We start from the raw sequence: 9,076 nt of genomic DNA on the forward strand, positions 1-9,076 counted from the left end.
ATTCATAGTCACTGTTCTGCACCCACCAATCCATTAAACTTAGACACTCCCAATTTAGTATATGTCATCACCTGCACTCACTGCCACATGTTGTACATCGGGGAAACTGGACATACACTACGCATACGCCTCAAACAACATCTGCACAACATACACAAAAATACACTCAACACTTATCTCGTCACACACTTCCAGACGCACAACATCACACATTTGAGGGTCTGTGGCCTTGAAGGGAACCCAGGCTGGACAATTTTACAGAGGAAAAGAGCAGAGAGATTGTGGATTTTAAAACTTCAAACACTACACCCACAAGGTCTTAATGAAAAATTAAATTAAAGTTTTAAACCACTCTGTGTCTTTTTTACAGCTCCTCTCTTTTAGCTTTTCTTTTTAACTTTTCTTTTATTCTGTTTTATTTTATATTATTTGACTTTTAGATGGGATTAGTGGGGCGGGGACAACTGGCCAGTGCATAATGGTCCAAACAACCACTCACCAAAGTAAATTTTAATTCTAATTTCCTAACCCTAACCCGATTTTTCACACACGAAGCCTAGCAAATGACCTCGCCACCAGGTGTGCAGTCTCGTATCTCACTAGCCTGTCATGACTGAACAAATGGAGCATTATTTTCTGCATTTTGCATTGCTCAAGCGTTACATTACATATAAATATTTTTTAAAAAGATCTGAAAACATACCTGTACAGGAAAGCTTTTAGTTAACTCATCTTATCCTGTAGACTACTTTTTCAGATTATTCTACATCTGCTGCCATTGGAGGGTGCAGCCAGCCAGAAGCAGAAACCAGGTTCTGCTCAAGGTTTCTGCTGACTGGATCATAAACGGCCCCAGCAATGAAGAAAAGTGATTGATAATGACTGACTGACTATTATTGTGTTACATGCTTCAGATGTAAAGCACTTTGAGCTGCATTCTGTGTATGAAAGGGACTATACAAATAAAGCTTATTATTATTATTATTATTATTATTATTATTACATACCAAACAAGCAACTGACACAAGTGATAATGGATAAACCTTTGAAATGTTTATTTATGTCTGCAAATTGTTTAACAACATCATTGCATTTTGGTTTTACTGTAGAACATCTCTTTTCCATCATATCGGCATAACAAAGATGACTCAGTGATTTTGTCTGTTAGTAATGTCCCATAATCTTATAAAATCACGACCCGGTCGACTCCTGTACCCATCCAGTCTATCTTCATCTTTCAGCGCCAGCACGGAATTCCAGAGAGAGCTCGAAATCTGGAAGTTCGCTTTACATCCTCCGCTCCGTGGGAATTTCACACTCTGTGATTCGGAATAGGTTCCTTCTCCTTCTGTTGCAGAAGCGTAGAGAAGTGGCCCAGTTCAGCGCTCGGGGAGGGTGATGGTCGGCACCCACTCGTACATGCCGCGGCTCTCTTTGCAGAACAGCCGGAGTTTGTCCAAAGCAGGATCCTTCCACGAGTCCACATTTGGGCTCTGCAATAACAAGGCACACAAGAATTAGCATGACCTAAACACGAACTTAACCTACAAATAGCTGCAACATAAATGTCATGATAGGTTAAACAGGAACTGAAGTGATGCAAAAGTGTAGCCTACCGTGATAAGAATGCAGTGAACGTCTTTAGATTCCTCCGACTCGTCAATGCCAGCAATACTGGCAAGGCGCTCGATGTCATTCACCCTCACGATGTTGATGTCGTTTTCAAAGCAAAAAGCCTGGATGAGGGTGAAGTGAATCTGACAGCAAAGTCGCATTCGTACTCCTCGTCAATCACTAACACGCAGCATGCCACATTTTCTGGATAACTGTTGAATGACAATGACACTTGGTTAGAAACTGATTCAAATAACCATGTCATGTAACAATAGCAGATATATTTATCAGGTTCCAGAAAGATTTCTTATCCAGAAATATTCGCTGCTTTACTTACACATTCATGACTTTTGCTGATTCGTATACCCCGACTGTCAAGCAATCTTGATTCTTCGCCGAAACGAGTAGCTCTTCCAAAGCAGTACCGATGACCTGCATTCTGTGGATAAGAGAATAACGAGTTAAATCACTATTGTAAGCAATTGCGCAGTAGGCCTAGGCTAAATCAGTGTTTCCCAAACACTGGGTCGCGACCCACGGGTGGGTCGCAGGAGATTTTATTTGGGTCGTCAGCACAATTTATGTTGTCTAATAGGCCTAATTTATACCATTTAGCCAGGAAAGCTATCAGTTTTCTATTAGGATAGTTGGCTATTGGACATGGCTATTCAATTTGCGTCATAGGCTGTAGATAGTTCTGATTGTAGATTTAAAGTTAATAGCAACCTCCTCACATTCCTTATTATTTCGGATTTAAAACGCTCAACAGTGCATTATTAGGCTACAATTTAAATATACATTTTAAACATTATTTCCTCTCGTTTTCCACCTCGCAAACTCTATACTGTAGGCTACAGTAAAGGCGCATTATCTTTTGACTATTACGCAAAAGCCTCTTGTTCTGATATTTATTCATTTCACATTCTTACAATCTGGTGAAAGGTATGTGCTATATGAATGAGTGAATGCTTTAATGTAGCGCTTTTGAAAGTACACCCAGCAGTCCTGAAATTAACCTATGCTCATAGCTCTTCTTCCTCAGCTTTGAATACAACAGCTCTTGACCATTTTGAAACATTTGTTGAAATGTTTCCCGTCACTCTCAACGACGAACCACCCACAAAAAAGAGGAGGTTGAGCGCTGGATTTGAAGGCCGTGACGTTTATGACAAGTGGAGAGGAGAGCAGTACAAGATGCGCTTAAATTATATCCTCGGTAAGCATCATGCCATGCATCATGTCATAAGTGTCATGTCTTTGACAACAAAACACAATGTTTTGAGATACTCTAAAAGAGAAGGTGTGCTGATTTTCATTGTTTCTGTACTGACACCAGCTTACAATTCCATCTCAGCTCACATTGGCAGGCATCAACCGACTTTGGACAAAGTCCGTCTCGTCATCTCCAATGAAAAGTGGCACGCAAACCTCCCAAGATTTGAAATGGACATGGCCGTAAATATTCTAGTCTGTTCTGTTGTGTCGTTGCCACCATGCCCTTCACCAAAGGAGATGTCGTTTGTGACTACCATGGCCGAATAATCCCGGCATCTGAAGGAAAGAAATTGCTTGCAGAACAGCAGAGTGGAGAGTGGAGACGTGCTATCTTTTTTTTTTTTTCAAGACCAGAGGTGGTGCAAGTCTTTGTATCCATGCACAGACCTTCCCTTGTGAATGTCACCCTCTCAAAGACACATTTGGGAGGAGGATGAATCATTCTAGAAAGCAATTCAATGTCAAGCCGGTACATTTCTAGTTGAACCATCCCTGATGGTTGCAGAGACACTATACTGTTATGGCATCAAGTCAAGTCAAGTCAAGTCAAGTCAGATTTATTTGTATAGCGCATTTAACATGCACAGAGTGCAACCCAAAGCGCTTCACATATAAGACATTGTCATTGACACAGACTAACAAAGACAATAGATGCCGGACGGAGCGGCGTAGTCGCCAGCGTACCCATGACACCAAGACATACATTTAAGAAATAACAAACACAAAAGATGCCGGACGGAGCGGCGTAGTCGCCAGTGTACCCGTGACACCAAGACATACAAGAAACAAATTAATAAATAAAATAAATACAAATTAAAAATAAAATTAGTCCAATTTTCAAACGGCTGAAAATGTCCAAGGGGCAAAGATGACCCGCGTGACAACTGCGCACAGCTGTGTCTTCACGATGCAACACCAAAAGCTCTTAATAACTGACCAACCCGGAGAATCCACTGGCAGTCTGGAGAGCACTGGAAGGACAAATGGTCGCTGTCAATGTTCACCGAGTTGCTGATCTGTAGCATCACCTACGACTTCAGAGTGTTCATTGCTTCCAGTGCTCTCCAGACTGCCACGGTAACGTTAAATCCTCCGGGTTGGACACAGCTGTGTGCCTTAATCATTGCCCTTGGACTATTTCAGCCGGTTAACTAGATTCAACCAACTGGTCTAAATTAACATGAGTTTTCTTTTTAAAATGTCTTATTAATTATTTATTTTATTATTTGTTTTTGGTTGTTTGTTTGTTATCCGTCTTGAATGTTTCATATGTTGTATGTTTCACGTGTCATGGGTACGCTGGCGACTACGCCGCTCCGTCCTGCATTTTTTGTATTTGTGATTTTTTAAATGTATGTCTTGATGTCATGGGCACGCAGACGACTACGCCGCTCCATCCGACATCGTTTGTCTTGTTATGTGTCTTGTTTGTTGGAGCGCTTTGGATTGCACTCTGTGCATGTTAAATGCGCTTTAAAAATAAATCTGACTTGACTTGACTTGACTTGACAAGACAGTCCGAATTTGTGATGGGCGACCCTGCTGATTATCAGCTCGGTGGTCCTAGACAGTGACCGTTTGTTGTTTCATGGTTGACGCGGTCATCAGAGTTTCTTAGCACTCAATCCAGACTCCAGGCACCGGTAGATGCTAGCATAGCAGCTCGCATGTCAGTCGCAGCTCGGTGGTCGTGGCAGCTGCAGATCTCTTGCAGATTGAGGCACCCTTGCTGAGCAATCCCTCCGTCCAGACATTGCATGTGCAGCGTCACGGATGGATGAGGGACTTCAGAGACATAAGGCAGGCTAGCCAAGGCGCTCATCAGCCCAATGGAAGCTGGTTAACGTTAACGTTAACTTGACGTTGATGGTGTCAGCCGAGTTTGTTAATCAGAAAAAAGGACTAAGAATAATACAAAAACGATCGAAAATAACATAAAAAAAGAGTGATTACATTTAACTTGAAAAATAAATACAAAAAATTAACAGAACATTACATAAAATTACGAACATTACATAAATACAAACAAAAACATGATGCCAGACGGAGCGGTGTGTCTGTTTGCAGACGTTGCTGTGCTGGATCTGCCTCCTCTATGCCGCTTTTAAGCACCTAAAAAGAAAATATGTGTATGTTGATTTGCATTCAAATAAAGTTCAAAGTTCTAGACTGCACAATCTCTCTCTCTCTCACACAAACACATACATACACACATACACACACACTGCTAGACTATGTTCTCTCTCTGTCTCTCTCCGTCTCTCTATCTCTCTCTCTCAAACACACACACACACTCTCTCTTCTCTTTCTCTCTCTCTCACACACACACACACACACTGCTAGACTGTCATCTCCCAATCTCTCTCTCTCTCTCTCTCACACACACGCATACATACACACATACACACACACTGCTAGACTATGTTCTCTCTCTGTCTCTCTCTGTCTCTCTATCTCTCTCTCTCAAACACACACACACACTCTCTCTTCTCTTTCTCTCTCTCTCACACACACACACACACACTGCTAGACTGTCATCTCCCAATCTCTCTCTCTCTCTCTCTCACACACACGCACACACTCTGTCCACGCATATGAGAAAGGTCTGCATGAAAAAAGACACGGAGGAAATGCGGAAAGAACGACTCAGGCAAGCAAAGACATCCCAAAAAGACTGGACCAAGGTGGCCAGAAATTGGGAATACGGTGAGATCGCGGAGTTAATGAACAGCGCAGATCCCTGCCATGCACTCATTGAGAGATTGGAGAGCAAAGGCTTTTTTGTGCTCAATAACCCAGGACGCTCCACGGCAGATGTCGTTACAAATGAAAAAGAAGTGGTATGTTTTTTTCTTAACTTGTTTTGTGTGTGTGTGTGTGTATTTGTTGTTTTCATTGCTGTTGTTTCTGTAGATGATCCAAGCTTAGGGGTAAGGAAACTTACATAAATCCCTGTTTGTTTGTATTGCAGCTGAACAATGTTCCTGGTAGCCCTGGGAAACAGAACCATGTCCTGGACAGGTGAATATTACATTACATTACATGTATGCATTTAGCAGATGCTTTTATCCAAAGCAATTTTTCATGCACTGTAATTAAAGTGTAGCCTGGCACATGAATCAAGCTTTCCAGTGGGGTATACTACGAAGCACGTTAGACATATCTAGGCTATGTAGACATATCGAGGCTTGACAAAGCCTTGACTCAGGGGTATACGTTAAGTGATACTACGATAGCAGTTATGTGATATATTTGTCAAACTAGGCTTTCAGCTCAGTGGGGTATACTACGAAGCACGTTAGACATATCTAGGCTATGTAGACATATCGAGGCTTGACAAAGCCTTGACTCAGGGGTATACGTTAAGTGATACTACGATAGCAGTTATGTGATATATTTGTCAAACTAGGCTTTCATCTCAGATTTGTGTGCGTTCTCGGTGTTGGGATGACATTGGCCAATCGTGAAACGTGGAGACGCACAAGACCGCCGCTATTTAAAAACAATTACTTCCGCATTCATGAGCGATAGCTTAATCTACACTGCGGTAATTTTTTGTGTCTAACATATAACATCAAATAAATCAATTGTCATCAGTTGTTGTATGGTATGCATGTCCACAGTGGGATATTTGCACGCACAGCACTATTAAAGCGCATTCGAGATCCAAAATGTTAGTAGAGGCGGAGCTCCACCTGTAAGATATATGACAGAATCCTACACGTGAGATAACTTCGTTTTTAAGACAATTGATTGGTCAGTGGGCAGTAGATTACACGATTTGAGCTATAACTTAGCACATAACCTCCTCGACAGCATAAGATGCCATGGTGATATAGCGACACTAAAACAAATCCACTTTCGTGTCACAGCATACCCTAGCTTTGAGCGCAACATACCTCGCTAACCCACTAATCGAGATTCGTAGTACACCCCACAGTTCTAGTACATTGTAATCTGTAGGAAATGATCCGTAAATTTTTATTCTAATTTCCTAACCCTAGTCCCCGTAACCTAGCAACCGGGTTGCCCAATCTGGACTGTGACATCAATGGAAATTCTTGTCTGTAACTCTGATCTCCTTCAAACTGACGTGTTTAGCCATCCCCTAAATGTAATTTGCTGCCGCTAAGGGGCGCGTCTAGATTTCTAGGCTAAGGCACTGCACCATCCTCCCTGGAATGTTTTACCCCCACACATGTCGTTGAAGATGAGGCAGGAGTATCCAAGAGACCCGGGAGTATCCAATCCACCAGGTCAATCAACTAGGGGTGTCACGATTCTCTAAATCCTCGATTCGATTTTCGATCTTTTTAAAATATTACAATAATGCATTCCTTATATGTTATTTACTCTTTTTGGCCTTTTCCTTTTCTGTTTCGGGGGGCTTTTATTTTGAAACCGTTCCAACCGCAAGGTTGTAGCCTAATGTAATCAGAACTAACATTAGGCTAAAACAGACGTGAACATATGAAATGAAACAACACAGAATGTTAATTTGATTGTTTCAGCACACTCCAAGGAGACCCAAGGTTAGTGTTCATGGAATATGTACTTATCAATGTGCATTTTAAGCCTTAAAGTAACTTTGGACTGGCTAAGTTGAGTAGCCTAAGTTAATTTTAATTGACGTGAATGAACAAATACTTCCACACCGGTGATTTCAAAGTAGCAAGAGGGGCTTTGATTTCGGTAGGTTGATGTGTAGGCCTATATTTTAACTGGCTGTAGCCTAAAATTAGAGGAGTGACACTGGAGTTCAGCAGGTGCATGTGTGTTTGTGCGTCTTGGCATACATGGACGTGACATTGGGGGTGTGGCTGCATCGTCGATTCTACTTTTAAGTTCGAAGTTCGAGATTGAGATGTCATTTCGATCGATTTCGAAATAAAATCGAAATCGTGACACCCTTACAATCAACTGATTTTCCCACCACGCTCTCATACTCTGGAACGCCCACCACAGATGTTTCATTTTTAACTTCACTTTTCTACGTTTTCACTTTTGTGTGTGTGTGTGTTTTTTCCTCTTTTTGTCCTTCTCCTATAATACATCCATTTCATTACAACCCAGCTACAGTTATTGTTTTATGCTTTTCTTGCCAGTGCTGAACATGACCATAACATGAGCTGTTTTAAATTTGCTTTAGAAATGACATGTACTTAGTTGCAGTTCTTCATCCTCTGTGGGCCACACGAGCCAGGAAGTACTAACTGTACTTTTCCTGACCATTCCTCTTTAATAATGACTCTATATCGCCAGGAAACAAGTGTATTGTAATGTGGCGCTGCACAAATGCTGTCTGTAGTCTGGAAGACAGGCTATGAATCTTGCAGAGTAAGGAATACCATGTTCATTCACTAATGTATTTTTCTGCTAAGTGAGCCTGGTGTTGCCCCAGAAACAAGTTTTGCCACGAATCACACAGAGTTGGCAGATATCAGCCAAGACCCCATGGCTATCCTTGAACAACTGTTCCTATCTGAGCAAACACAAGAGGTTAATATGAATCTAGTAATCAAGTAACTGTGCATTCCCTCTATGTCCCTCCGCAATCTGTGTTCTCTCCAGTCCTGTGAATCCGCTCTTTGTTACTGACTTTAACTGTAAATGTTTTGACAAAAGCAGACCATAATTATTCTTTTCACTTCTGATTTTCATGGCTTGTGAATCCCATTTTAGTTTCACTAGAGCAATATCCACATGTCTTCTGTCTTTTTGGTTTTTTTCAGTGCACTTTTGACACCATCAATTTGGAAGAGTTGTATGGCCTGTGATGGGGCAGCTCCCCCTCCCTGAGCAGACACTTTGTGTGTGTGTGTGTGACATGCAGTCTGCATTCAGTCCATTCATAATCTAGGTGCTTGATTTTATACACCTGTGGAAAGGGACTTGATGAAACCCATGATTTCAACATCAGGTCACTTTCCACAGGTGTATAGAATCAAGGACCTAGAATAGATTATGAATGCAGACTGTGTGGTGCTTGATTATAGGCTACTGTGTGAAGGGACCTGATGCATTCATTCATGGCATGAATAACTTTAGCTACTTGTTGATGGTCATAACGTTATAGCTTCAACCGTTCACATTTTAGTTAAAGCTAACAAATATGCTCCTGTTTTTATTTTAACAAATGTTTAACGTTGTACACCGCTTGTCTGTGTATCAAATAGGCCAGGCTACG

General features: G+C 41.5%; 1 pseudogene; it reads right to left on the minus strand.

Moving 5' to 3' along the window:
* Positions 1-1,323: 1,323 nt before the first annotated feature.
* On the minus strand, positions 1,324-2,052 carry LOC143103547 (growth arrest and DNA damage-inducible protein GADD45 gamma-like; annotated as a pseudogene).
* Positions 2,053-9,076: the final 7,024 nt, after the last annotated feature.

The sequence above is a fragment of the Alosa pseudoharengus genome, unplaced genomic scaffold (genome assembly GCF_046254945.1).
Source record: "Alosa pseudoharengus isolate Yale_2024_CS ecotype anadromous, Long Island Sound unplaced genomic scaffold, YU_APseudo_1.1 YU_APseudo_1.1_scf_48, whole genome shotgun sequence".
Classification (NCBI taxonomy): domain Eukaryota; kingdom Metazoa; phylum Chordata; class Actinopteri; order Clupeiformes; family Clupeidae; genus Alosa; species Alosa pseudoharengus.